This window comes from Pyrus communis, chromosome 11 (genome assembly GCF_041283825.1).
Source record: "Pyrus communis isolate YQ-2024b chromosome 11, ASM4128382v1, whole genome shotgun sequence".
NCBI lineage: Eukaryota > Viridiplantae > Streptophyta > Magnoliopsida > Rosales > Rosaceae > Pyrus > Pyrus communis.
In genome coordinates, this window is record NC_142575.1 from 721429 (window position 1) to 740548 (window position 19120).

Here is a 19120-nt window from a genome sequence, read left to right on the forward strand (position 1 = left end):
ATGATAAGAATGTTTTTAAGCATATATAGCTTTACAAGCTGAACACATCTGACACTAAAATGTTGAGTGCTTGTGAACGTTGAGGATCGAATTTTCTCAACTTCTACAGAGATCTAACTTGACATACAATAAGGTAATCCTAACCCATTTACAACAGCATTGCATGGCAATCAATTGAAACAGTTTCTCTCAACTGAACAATGAAATAATCCAAAACAAAATATATGCACTGAAAATTAAAAACTGAAAAAGCTTTAAATGCCTACATCAATATATATCAAAATACCACGTAGTTAATTTGAAATTGTTCAAAAATGAAAAGAAAAAAACAAATCAAACTGGCTTCTTTGGTTGGTCAATCAATCCTTTTCTTTTTCACAAAGCAATACTCTAATCATTTTAAATCATAAAACTTCGAACATTATTGCAAATGGAAGAGCATACAACTCTAATCATTTTGATTACACTAAGTTCTACAAATGTGCCCAATTTGAATGCATGAAATTTCCTCACCGAAGAAGGTTAGGCATTTTTGGAAATAACTGGAGAGAGATGGAAAAGACAGAGAGAGAGAGAGAGACTTGGTCCGCTTGGAATAAAGTTGTGACATAGTATTTTAACATTTCTCCTATAAAATACATAACGTTTAACTTTTTGACTTTTTGTTGGGCATAAATGTTATACGTTTTACTATCAAGAAAAGCAAATTATTTAGTTGATATAGTCTGAAGAGCCCGACATGATATAACCGTTGATCTGTTGTTAGAGATTTGTGTAATTTACTTCAAAATTCACAGTATGATCTACCTTAAGAACATCCTCACCGTGATCGTTGAGGGGAAACAAAAAAGTTGGAAACTATTTCGTTATCAAATCCCTAATTTTTTTTTAAAAAAATATATCGATATTTTTATACTAAGGAAAGGAAGAGTTCGGCTAAGCCGCAACCTAATTTGATATTGAATTCGCCATCCATGAAATTTGAACCTTAGACCTCTCACTTCCAAATGAAGAGTACCGAGTAGCATCAAATCCCTAATTAGGAGGGGTCATGTAAGTAAGGGCTCCAAGTCTTCTGAAAATAATGTCTCATTTATGTCTCCTTATCCATTTTTTTGATAATTGTCATTCCACCTAATTCTAGCTTAACTTTGTTATTTTTTAATAATTAAAATAAATAAATATTAAAAAGTAAAAAATCCCTAAGGGGTAGAGTCATACGAGAAAATTTTAATTGTGACAGGACCACGGATGGTATAGCACATGTTTTTATGTAAGTAAGGAGAACTTTTATTTTTTAAATCATTAACTTTTTAACACACATATCTTACCATTTATATAATGACACGTGATGTATCATCCTGTGTGACGATCACACTGAAAAATCCCTCATCCAAACCCTTCAAAACAAAATGTTCCCCAATGATCATCTGACAAAAAACCTTAGGGCTTTTGCAGGAGAAGATGCATCGCGGCGACGGTGGCGGTTTCCCACTGCCACTTCCAGATTCACAAGTAAGGTAGGGTAGGGGGGGTGGGGACTGGGGAATTTTGTTTCTTCTTCCCGTCAACCTTTTCCAGATTCACGAAATCCCTCTCGGTTTTTCTGGGTTGCCGATGGTCCCAGGATCGAACTGGTTCCAGATATAAATAAATAAAATAAAATAAAATAAAAAGAAGGTGAAATATATAGAAGTAACAACTGGATTAAATACGATTGATGCAACATAGCAGTAGCGAGAGGCTGCAGAAAACTAAAGCCCAAACAACAAAATTACACTTGGATATTGAAACTTACAAAAAACATGAGATCCCCATACATTTTTATTTTCAACGATGAGATCCCCATACATTTTTAATTTCAACAATGAGATCCCCATATCTGAGGAGTATATCTTGCTATTCTATGCAGTAGTTCGTTCTTTCCCCCGACGAGATCCCTATATACATCCTTGGTACATGACAGAGTTCTTTCAAGTCAGACAATATTGCTGGTGCATGCTTGATCATCAACAGTACTAATAGCACCTCGGCTTGATTCTACCACAGGATCAATGACGGTTGTAGGAATTGAATTGTCTGGGGTAGGGTACTCAAAACCGCGAGGTTTGTAATATTTATTGAAGTGAAGATTGCAGAAAGCTACAAGAAGGAAGGCAGCGACGTAGATAGAATAGGCAGCACATTTGAACCACAAAGGAAATGAGATGCTGATGGATATGAAGAAGGCTGTGACCCCAAAGAAGATGCCAAAATGATGAGAAAGGCCGGCTATTGATATTCCAGCGAGAGAGTAGCTGGAGTGAATGGATTTGCTCATCAGGATACAAGTGAAGGCAAATAAGACTAATAGTCCAAGAAGGTCAAAGATCACTGGGAGAGGGAGCTGGCCAGGAGGAATTTGGAAGCGGATAAGCGCTAGTCCGATTGCTGATGTGAAGCAAAACCCAACAATTATCCTTGAATCTAAGTTGTTGGTTGGGAACTTAATCATACTTCCTCTGATCTGGAACTTGCAGCACCGGGGCTTCTAGGTCTGGTTCGCCATAGGGATGATCACGATCAACGGGACTGATTATTAGACCATCGAGCAGTTGAAATATCGTTGCAATAAAACGTTTCATTTTGCTATGCAGAAAAGGAGAGAGTGATACCATAAGGAGAGAGGTTGTTGTGATTATATATACAGCAAAAGGTCTTTTTAGGATTTTTGGATTGAGATTTTGGATTATGTGTGCCGGTGCAGTTAATTAATAAAATAGTTCAAGTTTCTTTTGTTGAAAATAGAAATAAGGTTCGTTTATGGAGTGCATTTTTACTCATCACACTATTTATCATCGTTAGATGAATTTGAATTTTAAGATTTGTGCTTATTCACTACACAAATCTCGAAATTTAAACTCTTCTAACGGTAATAAATAGGGTGGTGAGCAAAAATGCTCTCTTGTTTATGTGGTGGAGATCTTTTTCCTGGTAATTTAATGATGGAAGTGGTGTCACTTAGTACTATTTTTTAGTGGTATTCATTTTCACTTATAAGTGAAAGGTTTTAGATTCGATTTTTGTCAAAGATAAATTTGAACCAAATTATTATTAGTCCATTATGAAATTAAGCTCAACTCCTCTCTTTCAAGATAGAAAATATTATAATTTGTTTAAATATAAAAAAATAATGAAGGTCAGAAATTGATAGTTGCCAGTGCCACGGAGGAAGGACAATCCATGTTGAACGTGATGTCGAACCACGGAGGAAGCGCAACCCCTCTCGTGCATTTTTGAATTTGCTCATCAAGATACAAGTGATGTCGAACGTGATTCTAGGGTTTAGACAATCGTTGTCTACTGGTTTGGCTTCATATATCCATTCGACAATCGATGGATCCACCACTGGACTTGGTTCACTCCGCTATCTCATCGGTCATCTTGTTTTTTTTTCTTTTCGTTTTACCCTTTTAAACTTTGATACCCATCAGGTCCATATTCATTCAGAGGATGCTCAGATTAGACATATGACACAACACCAACAAAACAAGAGCACGGCATCATTCAGCAATTTTTGTTCTTTTTGGTTGATTATAGAAATGGGGGATGTGATATTCACACACCCCATTTTATTTTTCACATATTTTTTTAATTTTCGATCGTCGAATCGGATAAATTAAAAAAGATTAACAGACATAAAATATCAAGGAGTGTGTAAGAAGTAAAATATGGTGTGTGGAGAGCACATCCCTATTGAAATTATTTTCCATGAAGTTACAATTTTCATTAACTCACAAACATGTTGCAGGGATTTCACCTGTTTTTTTTTAAGGTGCATTTTACTGTATTTTAGCTTATAATTATGTATAGTAAATAATTAATATGAAAAATTGGAGTGTCTAATGACTGTTCTTTTTGTAATTTTCAAATGTCAAATGCATGAACAAATAGAAATAGAGACATATTTAATTGATACACGTTATTTATCATGTACTATTGAAACTTTCAAATGCTAGAGAATTTATAAATTGTTAGATATTTTTACCATGCACATTTTAATTTAGGAATAATGGGTACTAAAGTTTAAAAGGTGAAATGGTTTGGTAAACGTGCGGGGCCTTCGAACGGAACAAAATAATAATATAATCCCAAAGGGAAGTCTTATCTGGGACCCTCTCTGAACTCTTTCATTTTGCAGACTCCTAGTTACACCGAAGACTGACTAGATCCGTATCCATCATCGCAAAATGCTAAGGACCTTTTCACCCCATTATCATCTGTTCTCTCGCACGCCGTATCTTCTGAGTTGTGTGAATCAAAACAGAAAAAGTAAATTGTAGCAATAGTTTTTTAACTAACAATTCTTTACTATTGGTTTCTTAATTTATTCAAATGTGTTGTTATAATCATTTTCATCAATTTTTCAAAATTTTGTCAAAATAAGTTATGTTGAGATAACCATTTATATAGTAAGGGTCCATCAACTCATCATGTGTAATTATGGTCATTTTTGTCAACTACGTCAAATTTTTTGGCAAAACGAGTTATGTTAGAAGAACCATTGCTACAACTGAGTTAGAGTTAATGAACCATTTCTTCAGTTGAATTAAAGTTGAGAAACTAATGGTAATGGATTTTTAGTTGAATGATCATTGCTCTAATTGAGTTAAAATCAAGAAACTATTAACTACAATTTACTCAAACGGAAAGTATAAGTACTTGAAAAGTTAGAAGATGTAGGAAAATATCATGAATTAATCATTGGCAATTGATATTTTTCAAAAAAAATTGAACCAACAATCGAAAACTAAAAGAACAGAAAATGTTAAAAACTTATTGAATATTTATATAAACACTAATTGTATGCGCGTTTTCTATATTTTTTAATGTATTATAATATTTTATAATCTAAATGAAGTCCTATTTTAAAATTTAAAATTTTATGCATCACCGTACAGTTACTTAAAAAAAAAAAAAAATAGAGTTGTTCTTTCAAATCCCCATTAGGATTGCACGAAAAAAGAATGTTAACCAACTTCTGTAAAGTATAATTATCGTAACAATATTTTCAACCAATATGACGGTTGCAACCAAAGTTAGAGACCCATTTTGAAAGAATCTCTTTAGATTATATTTAAACGTTGGGTTAAAATCTAAAATTTAGATTTTAAACTAATCATCTACTTAGCATTACGATTAAATGGTGTTCCGCTACACTTGCAAATGAGTGGTCTTAAGTTTAATTCTCATCAAATGCGAATTCAAATCACGTTATTGCTAATTTATTATGAAGCTAAGCTCAACCCCTCCCCCTTATTGTAGATAAATTTTGGGTTAAACTAAAATTTGGGCAATTTTATCATAAAATTTAGGTCTAGGTTAAAAAAAGGCCACCAAATTTTAGGTTTTAAACTAACCAAATCTGTGACAACCCGTTCCAAATTTTACGTTTTTATTTTATTTTAAAAGCGTGAATTTACGAAATTGCCCTAGAGGTAAGGACTTTGACTTCCGTTGATCATCGACTTGAGAGATGTGAGACTTATTCTTTTAGCATATCCTCGTTGGTACGAACGTATAGGCGAAAGCCGTTTGTGAGTCCGGATTATAACGGTACAGTTACGGCCGTTCGAAATTGGTTATTCAAGGTTTAGTGTTAATTAAATTAAATCCCCATTTTGTGGGGTGAAGCCAAATCAGAAATGAGGAAAGAAAGAAAAGAACCAAAAAAAAAAAAAAAAAAAAAAAAAAAAGGGAAGCGGCTTTCCCGTCCACCCACAGCCACCACAAGTTCCCATTTCCCAAGGCCGATTCCAGCCAACTCCGGTGGAGTTTTTCGACGCCACCACCACCATCTTGAAGCTCTCATTTCCCTCTACAAAACCCACCCAAGAACCATCTTGATTAGCCATGGTATGTGGCGATTTGAGGCCATGAAAGTCGACGAAAATCAACGGTGCTCCGGCCACTCTTTTTGATTTTCCGCCAAATTGGTAATGTGATGGCCGATGCCACCACTTGGGCTTTATAGCCCATCATCCCAGGAGAAAAACCCAACCAACCTTGACCCCGTTGGATCACTGTAGAAGACGAATCGACATCTGGAAGTTTTAGGCACCCATCAGCTTTGTGGGCAAAATTAACCATATTCCATTCACTTTTGGATTTCGTGGTAGGTATGAAAGTTGCTCTATTCACTGAGATCTTCATTTCTATGAAGTTTGAGAATTTTTGGAAATAGTTGGATTTTCCAGCGAGTCGGGAAGGCCAATCGCCACCCGCGGCGGCGTGTGGCCAATGGACCGCCAATGCTATTTGTAGGCTATGTCGAATGTCTTGAATTCAGTTTTGTTATTTGAATGACATAGGTTGATCGTTAGAACCCAAATTTGTTACGATACTTTACCTGATGAAAATGTGAATCGACGATCAGACTATTGGATCGTCACCAAACTTGGATACATTATAATACGTAATATTTAAAGATCATAGGAATTTATGGATCGGGAATCCGATGTACGGATCTTGCTGAATTGAATTTGTAAGTTAGTAAAATAAATATTCACGTTCACTTGGTTTTGGGCAAATGGCAGAAATCCAAACGTTGGATCGTAATGAGAAATTTTAATATGTTATTCTAGAAACATATTGTGGATCGTTGGGGTTGTGGATTGGGAATTTGATATACTGATCTTCCAAATCAAGCTATACAGGGTTGTAGACCCTACCGTCGATCTTTGATCGACGGTTGACTTTTGGTCAATGGGTCTCAAATTATTCTTGAAAGTCCTTGAGGATATGTTTTTATGTAAATTATGTATTCTATCGGTAAAAACTTTGAGACGTGATTTGATAATTGGTCACAGGCGACGATAGATCGTGATGTCTCGATGTGCGTGCAAGATAATCATAGCGTGGACTCCAGGTGAGTGGGCCTTTTTCTTTCATAGGCATATAATTGATAGTTCCACAAGCACTCCTATAGTGATCTATGCTTGTTACCTACAATTAATCATTTCAAACTACGAATGGCTTGATCCCTGTTTAGGGTACGTAGGCAGTCTAATAAGACGTTAGATGCATCCATATAATAAATGAGATTAAATAATTGAGACAATAGCTTTGTTTAGTGAATTAAGCAATGTGAAGGACATTGGTGGGAAGTGTGAGATTTAGCTTTATGATTTGACGATTAATGTTGATCATGAATCAATGCGTGAAGAATCAAGAAATTGAAGTAAGGAAAGGTAAGTAATAATAGTTAATGTAACTAGGGTTTAATTGGGCTTAACACTGATGATTACTCTCAAAAGTAAATAGTTTGGGAGTATGGTGTTATTGATTGTACAAGTTACGCCGTATTATATATTTTGGGAATATCATGAAATGTTTGGATATAGATTGCATCATGGCATATTCATATGGATATTACTTGAACCTAACTATTGTGAATGCTTTGAAGTGTTATATGACGCCGCGGACGCCCAGGTAAGCTTAGGTGAGTACATGTTGATGTTAGTGATGGTAGTGAGTACGATTGTGCTGAGATATAATATAGCTCATAAACCTGCACCCCGGTGTTAGTGCTCCCGCCCGTGGCCACGGCACAGTCCTTCACGTGATGTTCACCTCCCGCACCTTACGCTCACCTTGGAACCAAAGTAGGTGCACAGTCCTGTCATACAGACCACTTTAAGTGGTTCCTACTCGTAGGTGACCCGCGATTATTCGCATAGTCTTCACATGATCGTAGCACTTGAGCGTATTTATTTACACCCAGTCCTGTCGTATAGACCACTTTAGGTGCTTCCGACTCGTGTGCAGGTATACTTATAGAGTTATTGGCTAGCCATGATTGATGAGATATGGATAAGTCGTACAGGTCACTATACGTGACTCCGACTTATATGCTAGTCATGATTGATGAGATATGGATAAGTCGTACAGGTCACTATAAATTACTCCAACTTATATGCTAGCCATGATTGATGAGATATGGATAAGTTGTACATATCATTTTAGATGACTCTGACTGATATATCATTTTGTATTGATTAAGTTCATTTGGCCTACTTATTAATATATGGTGGAGTTAATGGCAAACCGTGGTTTTGGTCATTTCTAAGTATGATTTGGATATATGTATATATGTTGTACTATCCTATAGAAAACGATAAGGGAATTACAGTGAGGGGTTATTACTGTTAGAAAGGTAATAGTTTTGGGAAACTTGGTTTTATTGCTTACTCACTTTATGTTTTGTACCCCTTCAGGTTTTAACTGCTGAGTTCGTATCAACGAGGATATATAGCTAATCTTAGTATTGGTAACTACTTTTAAGGGTATGATTCTCACCGACACTATTGTACTTTACTTATACTCTGACATCGCGTGTGAAATGGATTCGCTCTCACTCGTAGCGCACTATGGTATTTAGACACTTTTAAATTCAAATTTATTCACTTTTTATACACTATCACATCTTATGGCTTCATCACCTTCCAGGTGTCGGCCAACACAGCTCGATTTGAGGTCCTAGTAGACATTCTGGGTCGGGATGTGTCAAAATCATTCTCCAATAGTTGGATTTAAAGTAAGTTTTACGGTATAAGCTAAAATTTAGTCAATTTTAAATACATTAAATCCAATGACTACGATCAAATATAATCAAATCTAACAATAAAAAAAAAATTAAAAAAAAAGGAGCTCAAAATTAAATCCAACTCCGAAAACAATTAAACATATAATTAAATCAATATTCACCCAAAAACATTAAAATACAAGTTTTTTGGAGTCATTTTAGTGAATTTTTAAATTTTCTCAGAATTTAAATATTTTATAGTTCAAATATTTATAAAATGAATTATTATAATCTACGTAAATTTTACTTTGAAAAAAATAGGTTAAAAACTTTTAGCATAAATTTATTATTTAATAATCTTAAACTAATATTTTAACCTATAACTATTAGAGTGTAAAAAAAAAAAAAATTTATTTCTCAGTTAAAAAATAAATTTTCTAAAGTAAAAATATTTAATCTCAGAGTTGAAGATAGCCTTAGCGTTCCTCAAATAAGAATGCAGGAATATTTGGCGAAAAAATAACGTAAGACAAAAAGGTAAAAACATTAGAAGACATTACCGCACTCACATCAGCTGAATTATTAGCTTTTTACTTTCTTGCACGTCATAAAACACTGCTACTGTTGCTTGTGAGCCTGTGTTCTTTTCAGATGTCCGAGATGACAACCCTCTGGATTGTCTTGTTGTACAAGTTCAATTATACATTTAGTGTCAGACTAACTATATGAACTTTCCATATTCATGCTTTTTTTGTTGTTCATGAAGTCTGACATGAATGAGTTGTAAAAATATAACCCTTACGTTGTGGAAAATAACCATTTATGTGAAATTTGCAATGAATAGGCATGTCAGGAATCATATACTTTGAGGGTTCCAGCAATCATGGAGATAAAGAGATGGATTGATAAACAGAAAATTGATCAAAAAATTATTTTGATATTAGCAATCAACACTTAAATAATCTATCATTAACAATCACATAATATAGTTTACAAAAATAATATTTGAATATATAATCTCCCTAACATCATCCTTTATTTTAATTTAGTTTTCTATCAAAATTAAGAAGTCAAAGAACTCATAACAAAGAGGTTATAAAAAATGTACATAACTTTTATATTCCATCCATACGGCTAAATGATAAATTTAGTTTTCTAAGAAGGAAAAAAAATCTGTCGACTTGTGACATAAATCCAACAAAACATTACTTGATCAAAACTAAATCTTCAAAGTAACGATTTTGCTAATTTTTGTAAAGTTCCAAAAGGGAAACAAATATGATTATACAATCACATACTGGAGTAGACCAATTATCTAGTCTTACTTTTCACTTGTGAGTGTTTCTATATGTATCAGTTTGCTTCTCCAGTTTTCCTATTGCCAAAGGGCGATACTCTTTGTAATTGTCCTTTCATAACATTTCTTCCTTTCTTTTTGTGACCAAGTGAATAACATAGAACACTCACAACTGATCGCTAGCAATTCATAATTCTACATGACAAATTCACAGCAGAAGGAATTTATCCCACTTCATATTTTATTGGGACGGGAGGCGACAAGATTCATCCCTCATGTTCCCATCACAACCCCAAAACACTATGCAAATTCGACAACTTTAACAATATGCAAATCCAACAAAGAACTGTAAAATCAAGGTTGAAAGCTTAAAACCCAAAAATTCTTGAAACCAAAGCTTCAATACCATATTAGACAACACCGAGAGGTAAAAATCATACAAATTTAGGAAATGGGTAAAGTATTATTCCGACCACAAATGTTACAGCTACATTAACGCTTGGACACACAAATATTCTAAAACCCATTTATTTGTCTTATCATGTACCACTTATCCGTGAAGTTCAGAGTACTTGGTCATCTATAACCCCTAAATCACCAACATTTTCACAAAATACAAACTAAATTTAAAAAACGAAAAACAAAAAACAAAATCTTGAAACAAAATCTCTCACCTCTCTCACATCTCTTGGGGTATTGCTTACGAGCCTCCTCTTCTTCCATTGGTTTGCCAATAAACCTCAATTCCTCTCTGTCTTCATCAGCCGCAGCTACCTCCTGAGTCACTGGCTTCCTCGGCAGAGAAGCTGCTTTTTCCACACTCGTTGCTACTTCCTCTTCATCTCTCGCGTTATTGGTTTGCCTCGGATTCTTTGATTTAGGTGTAGAAGCAGATTTTGCCACACTCGTTCTCTTCAACTCTTGCATTTTTGGTTTGCCTCAGCTTCTTCGATTTGGGCAAAAAGCAGTTCTTTCCACACTCGTTGCTACCTCCTCATCAACTCTCGCCTTCTTGGCTTATCTCCGATTCTTCGATTGCAGCGGAGAAGCAGATGTTTCCACAATTGTTGCTACCTCCTCCTCAACCCTCGCCTTCCCGGTTTGCCTCGCGTTCTTCAATTTCGGTGGAGAGGCCACTTCTTCCACACTTGTTGCTACCTCCTCTTCATCTCTCGCCTTCTTGGTTTGCCTCGTCTTCTTCGATTTTGGCGGAGAAGTAGCTTTTTCCACACTCGTTGCTACCTCCTCCTCAACTCTCGCCTTCTTGGTTTGCATTGGGTTCTTCGAATTCGGCGGAGAACCTGAAGAGGTTCCGGCCTTCGACATCCGCTTGCACGCCATTCTGCTTACGGCGGAGAGAGGCTGAATCGCCGGAGAAGACGGTGGATCTTTTAGAGAGAGAAATGGGCGATAGGGTGTTTTTAGTGTGCGAGTGATTGGATTGGGGTTTTGTTTTATAGTGAGCCGCGAAATTAATGGAGTGGGGAGTGCGCGGCGTGTGGGCGGGAAAACGGGAAATTTTGAAAAGTGGGATTTGAACTTTGAGGCGACGTTTGGTTTTGGAGCGTAAAGGGTGACATGTAGGTATGTTTGGCTTTATTTTTGTTTATATTTTGACTTTTTTTTTTTCCTATTTGCCATAAATCAATGCTACAGTGTGCAAATATACGACGAATGTACGATGAGAATTGGAATTGGATTCGGTTGGATTCAAATGGTGGGATTTTAGGAATCTGCATATTTTAGTCATTTATTATGTATCGTACGATCATAAATTATTTAATATTTTTATTTATAATTAAATACAGATGATGATACGTTATGGACATTTCACATGTTAAACTAATCTAGTTTAATATTAAGGGCAAACATTATTGTTTGAGCCGTCTCGTATAAATGTTATATGCTTAAACGATAAGTCCAAGGAATATGTGATTGGAAGAATGCGATCTAAAGAAGTTAGATTCATGAGACCATTCTTTCGTTGACACATCCTAAACGTTCCTGATCATAGGATTGTCAATTGGGCATTGACAGTCCGTTAAGATCAGTACGTGCTATGTCTTCTCTCAGGGAGAGTGACTAGTCTCGAGTCATTGGTGTGTGTGACATCAAGACAAGCATGTAGGTGCTCAATAGAGAATGAGTTCACTGAACACGATCAACGAGGGGTTCTCATATTCATGTCACATGAGAACTCATGGTTGGGATAATGCAAAGTAGTCCTTTGACCTGAGGCATCACAGCTGTCTTGTGGTTAGGTCCTTAATCTTTGATTATGTCAAAGTCACTCCATCAGGAGGGTGTCCATGGCATCGTCGGGGTTAAGCCACTTAGCCATGGAGGCAAGTGAATGCGCAACAAGGGATCTCTAACCTTCAAACTGTTTGAGGGAGAATACTCTATGATATGATTTAGAATCTCTGGCCAGAGTATGAATGAGATGTTGGAATGCGTTCCAAATCACATTCAAGGTAATCATATAAGCACAAGACTCACATTGGATAGTAGACATGAATAAACTATCAAACCAAACAATGTGGTTAAGAGTATTGTATTAGAGAAAGACCGTATTGCATTTGTAATCCTAAAACTGAATAGGTTCTCCACCTCTTCTGATTAGCTTGGGTAACCATGACATGCTGCTAGGCGTCAACCATGGTTTGTGGAAGCCCTAAAAGTGTATTATCACTAACGGGAGAATTGAAAGTAAGTTTCAATTCACAATCGATTTGAAAGAGTTTGAATCGCCCACTGCCTCGCTAAAAGGAACCTAATGGATCGTACACCGTGTAAGGTAGAGATTGAAGATTCAACGGAGATGAGTAAGAATAATTAAATGGTTTAATTATTTATGGCAAGGATTAATTAATATGATTATTAATCAAACGAATAAGTTCGTTAAAAGACCACGGGATAGTTTTGGACCTTAAGGCCCAATGGGCTTCGAACGTCAAGTCCATTGACTTAAGTTGTGTGACAACTTAATGAATAATGATTCACAAAGGCCCAAATAGCCCAATAAATCCCATGTTAAAGAAGGAGTGGTTTTGGACTTATTTACAAGTTTGCCACTCAAATGAATTAAGGAATAAGTATGACTTTATAACCAAAATTCATAAATGGTAATTTTTGGGGAAAGGATGAGAACACAAGCTCTCCTTTCTCTCTAAAATTTCAACCACCTTGAAGGGATCATCTAGCAATCAAACTCCTCCAAGGTCACTCATTTCTTCTACAATATGCCTTGGTGTGGAGACTTAGAGGTTTTCAATTTTGGGAACTTGGAGAAACCTTTTCATCCATCCAAATCCATGGATCTAAGATGCAAGGAATGAAGGCCCTCTCTTTGGGTGATTAGCCTTTGCTTATGCAAAGAGGAATCTACAAAGGTATTGATTTCTCAACTCACTTTGTTTTGAGTTGAGTCTTGGTTCACCTATCTACTAGGCTTTGAAGTTCATGGGTTAAGTTTTGTTTTTGAGTGCATATAAACATGATTCCGCCTTTTAATTGTTAATTGCATGTTGTTGATGTTGCTCAAATGAACTTGTTTTACACAAATCGGCCTTCAAGTGGTATCAGAGCCTAAGTCTAGTAGTTGGTGAATCCTTTTGGGTTTTGTAGTTCATAGTTTGTGATTTGAATGTTGTAATTGTTACAAGCTTTATTCTTGCTTCTTTGAATGTAAATTTTGTTAGAAAATTTGCCATCTCAAATGTTGTAGATGTAGTTTATATGAGCATGAATTTTGGAGCTAAAATTTGGTGCCATGTTTTTGGGGAAATTCGGCCAAATCCAAAGGGTGAAATTTTGGGTTCTTGTTTGACTTGTTAAAAAGTGTTTTAAAGTGACTTTTGGAACCCCTATGTACCCTAGTATGGTTGTATGTTATTTCCCTTAAGTTTGAGTGGTTTTGGTATGTTTTTGGGTGAAGAATGTTCATGGAGCTCTTATGGGTTTTCATGGATGTTCTTCATTGTTCTTGATATGTTCTTGCCAAGAACAAAAGGTTTGGTGTTTTGATTCAAAGTTTTGATTTATTTCATAAAGTTTTTGTTTTGAAATATTTCTTATGTTTAAATATATTAGATATTTATTTTGAAAGATTAAAGAAATTTTAGTGGGTAGGTGTGTAATGATTTATTCCATTTCACCCACCCCACTTACAAAAACTTTGAAATTTTTTTTATTACTTTGCTTCAATGGCCGGCCACCCTACTCAATTAGGGTCCTTTTGGGGCTTTTATGTAATTACATAAAGTTTTGATACTTTTGTGTATTTGTAATTTGACCCAAAAGTTTACGTTTTTACGTAAAGGTCCAAAATCACTAAAAGGACAAATTGTTTTGCTCCTTTAATGAAGTTTTAGCTTTTGTGGAAATTTTTGGGTTATAGTTGTAATTAAATGAAGTAGTGGACTTTTGTGTTTTTACAAAGTGACCCCAAAAGTTTAAGTTTTGCAAAATGGCCCAAAAGTTGAGGTCATAGCATTTTGGCCCAAATTAGGTAGAGAACAAAATTGTTTTGTCTCTTTAAATGAGAATTGGATTTTCATTTCATTTAGCTCCATTTAAATCAATTCTATGGATACAAAAACCAAATGAAAATGTTGCATTCAAGTTTAATTAGTTAAAGCGTTAATTAATTAAAGAAAGGGTGATTATGAACCTAAGCTTACGATAATTGAGCTATGTGAATGACCGTTTCAAATTTGTTTGAACCATGGGAATGAGTAGATTAAATTTTGGTTGTAATTTGATATGATCAATTGTTGTAAAAGAGTATAAGCTCTTCTTTACTTTAAAGTAATTTGATTTGATCAATTGTTGTAAAAGAGCATAAGCTCTTATTTACTTTGAAGTACTCCTTTCTTGTTTTATTCGATATGCATGAAATTGGAGTAGTTGGGTCCAACGCCCAATAAGACAACACGCCTTAATGTGATTAAACGCGTAACTAAAATCAATCACCATCCCTAGACCGAGATTCAACACTAGGCTCGTGTTGAATCGAATCAAAGGTTCATAGTCATCCTAAGGCCCTAAGGCAACTATATAGTCCATCAATGAATGCAAATCTTATGTTAGTAGTACCATATAGTCTTGCTTTAAAAACCGTTTTAAAAGCATAGTGGGAGTATTATATACTACTAAATCAATCATATGGACCAATAGTTGTAATATGACCAAAATGTTTTAATTGGATTAAAATGTATGTTTATATGTGATGAGACCTAAAACCCTCAACAAACCATTATTAAGTTGATAAGCGAGAGATGCTTTGAATATCTCTTCGTGGCCTTCCACCGTGGTGGGCTCTAATCGTTTGTGACTTGTACACCGGCTTCACCCTATCATGGGGGAGTACAAAGTGCATGCTTACACTCAGGAGGAGTCCATAAACATATGATGAGGTAAGTGTAGGCAACGAGGATGGCCGATATCATATCATTGTGAGGCTATTCTTGAACCCCTTCATGAATTAAGCATGGTGGGAATAACTTAACTAAGTGCAATGGTGCCGATATCGTATCATCGTGAGGCCACATTTTCTAGAGGCCAAACTAGATGGTTAATTACAAGAGTTGTAAATGACTAAAGTGTTATTCTCTCATCATTATTTTTGCTAACCAACATGATATAATTCTGAGGTGGGCTTGGTAATGGTGAGTCTCCCATACCCCGCTAAGAGTTCAACAAAACTCTCGAATTCCGATGAGGGATATGGAATTTGCTAAAAATAGTGGGTGGTGCTATTTTGATTTAAAGACCCGGATCAAATAGCTTAAAATCAATCAATTTATATTCGTTATGTATTTGTTTACCAATATATTTGCAAACGCTATCCAAAACTTGACAAAGAAAAACCGAACGCTTTAGTTTCCGAACTTGGTACCACAATCCCATAGATTGTCTTGAATGGATTGTAAAAGTGCCTAAGTAGTCTCATCCTCACAATCTTCCTATTGATAATGTATCAATGGAAGAACATGTTAGATAAGTCTACCATGAAGAGGACAATGCAAACTCTAGTGTTTGTCTCTTTGTTACACGAACAAGGAACTTGAGAAGTAAGCACAAGGGCATGGACACTTTATGTGCCATGATTCTTCACTTACAAATTGTTGTATGAAGAAATGAGAGTTGCCTTGAACAACTCTTGAAAGTTTGTTATTATGTTTAGAACATAATGGTTGGTTGACAAAAATAGTCCATCAACATGGACTTATGATGATTTTGAATCATTGAATGTTGAAGTGTCAAAACACTTAACGAGACGGAAACTAGGCAAGGACTTCACCTTTGTGTCCCTATCCTAATGGTTCATTAAGTTTATTGTAAACTATATAGTGAACAATAACCGCACGCTATCCAAATCGTTTGATATGTATAACACATATGAAATAAGTTTCAAGAGAGATAGTGGGAGTTTAGGGACCATGACTATTGTAGTCAAAAGGGAAGTCAAATGAAGAAGGCAAAATAACTCCAAGGGAACAAACTTTCTTTATGAAAGGATGGACATTGGAAGGGGTATTTGCAAGAAATGTCTTGCAAGTGTCAAGAACACACCTTTCGAAGGTGTTGTAAAATGTTCTTGAATAATTCAAAACAGTTGGTTCTTCTACTTGAATACATGATTCTGTATTAGCAACTATGTTTTACAATCGTTGTAAAAGTGTGGCTAATAAGAAGTAGAAGATAAATGAGAGAAGAGAAAGTACTTCACATTCGAAACGTGAATCAAATATAGATCTCTGCGAAAGCGGATTGTACTTACTTCCTCATATGAACTACCAAAGAAATTGGAAAAACCGAAGATTGTCTTTACGTCCCAATTTTAAGAAACTTAATTCCGTCACTATTGTAGAGATGGATGAATGTTTTGTTTGACAAAACATTGTTCTTTATTAATGAATGATTAGATTATGGTAATCTAATTAATTGTCTCTATAGTAGAGATGATGTGGTAATGTTAACTGTTTAAGAATATAACGATGCTTAAAACCCAAAAGGTTGCAAGGTAGTGACTAATCCCAACTGAGTTGTGATACCTCTAAAACATAAATTACGAGTTGGTAATAGATGGATGCATTGGATCGTTAGACCCGGATCCAATACCTTCTTGTTATATTGTATAGAGGCGAAATGTTCGAATCTTTATTCTTTTGGAAAGAAGAAAGAATCACAAAGTTGTTAAGGAAAATTCACTTAGATGTTAGTGGCACTTGTCCACAACATAATACTACTCATGTTGTATGACATTCACCGAAGATCACTCTCGGTTGGACTATAGTTTACTTTGAATAAACACAAGTCCGAATAATTTGCAAAAGGTTTCAAAGAATTCAAGAAATGTAAGTTGATGAGTAAGACGTCTAAAGAATTTACCTTCTTAGATTTGATTCAAGGAAAAGTAACACTTTAGATGAGTTTCCTTGAAAGATATCAAGGAAAATAGCATCATAAGATAATGTATTTCTCCATTAGGAGAAGAACGAACTTGAATAAGATTTAGTTCGTTGGATGTTATCTATTACCCATATATAGGATATATATACTTCTAAAACAATATGATTGTCAATTAGAAGATCTTCCAAAATTTTCATAACTCCATAAGATGTAGTTGGAAAGAAGGACAAATCTTAAACATGTTAAGATTTGGGGTTGTGTGCTAATAAGCAATATTTGTTTGATATGATCAACAAATATAACAACCTAGTTCCTACACCACAAGCTCCAAGGTAGTCGAGAAGGATTTATAAATCGTCTCAGTTGAATGGTTTGAACTTTATGACTATGTCATAGAGTTACACCTCTTAATTCGAAAGAAATAAGAATGAAAATCCTTATGACTACACTTAGTGGGAGCTATAAGCATCTTATGAGAAAAAGGATCAAATCGTTTGATTTCTCATAAAGATGTAAATGAATCTTTTGTTTACTAGGTTTACAAAAGATTAGTGGGAGTTAATCATATTCCTAAATTTGAATATATATACATGATATATATTAATTTTGAAAATGAAAGGAATTCTTCATCGTTAAAGTTATGACTTTAAACATTCTATAATGATAGAATGTATATGGGAGACATAGTCTATATACATGGGATGAAAATCTATAATGATAGATTTCAAAATATAATTGGATTATATCAATCCCTAAAATAGACAAGAGATGCTAGGAAGTTTCTCATATGATGATAAACTTCAATTAGAATGACAATTCTAGTGAGACTAGGAAGTTGTTCTTCTCAAAGGGAATGTACCCTTTGACTCCCAAAGAAATAAATAGAATCCTTTATGCATACGCAGAAAGGTGATTTATGTATTTCATATTGTATGAAAACATTGATATAAGTTGTACCTAGAACGGTACAAGATGATATCAGTGCAAGCCCGGGATCAGAACCATGGCAACTGTCAAGTGAATCCTTAGGTATTTAAGAAATACTAAGGATGGATTCCTTAAGAATGAGGAAGAATTAGAGTAACGTAATGGAAGCGTAAATGTATTAGATTATGAATCTAATCCATCATAGAATATCTCTTCATTATGAATGAAGTGATAATGAGATATCTCTTTATTATGACTAAAGAGATATTTAGGTGGAAACGTTAAAAGTAATGACTTTAATGTGTTCCATCATGTATGCAAAATATATTGCCATATAGAAGCTTACAACATTGTTGTTTGGATGGGAAAGTTCATTTATGAACTCTCCATTCGGTTCCAACCAGAAAGTGTATGACACTAATGGGGCGATAGCTCAAGCCAGGGAATCAAGGTCTCATCAAGGTTCGAACTCAAATGAGAGACTGAACCACATGATTGAGAATCATGTATAATGGTGACGTCGTTATTCTCAAGGTTGCTTCTATGGATAACATATAGATATCCATTGTCTAGGTCTACTACTCAGCCATTTATGAAATGACTACAGAAGAGGTATCATCACTGATGACTAAGCTGATTGGCTCTAGTGCAAGTGGGAGATTGTTGGAAATGTGCCCTAAAACCAATCATATGATGATACTTTATGGACATTTCACATGTTAAACTAATCTAGTTTAATATTAAGGGCAAACATTATTGTTTGAGCCGTCTCGTATAAATGTTATATGCTTAAACGATAAGTCCAAGGAATATGTGATTGGAAGAATGCGATCTAAAGAAGTTAGATTCATGAGACCATTCTTTCGTTGACACATCCTAAACGTTCCTGATCATAGGATTGTCAATTGGGCATTGAC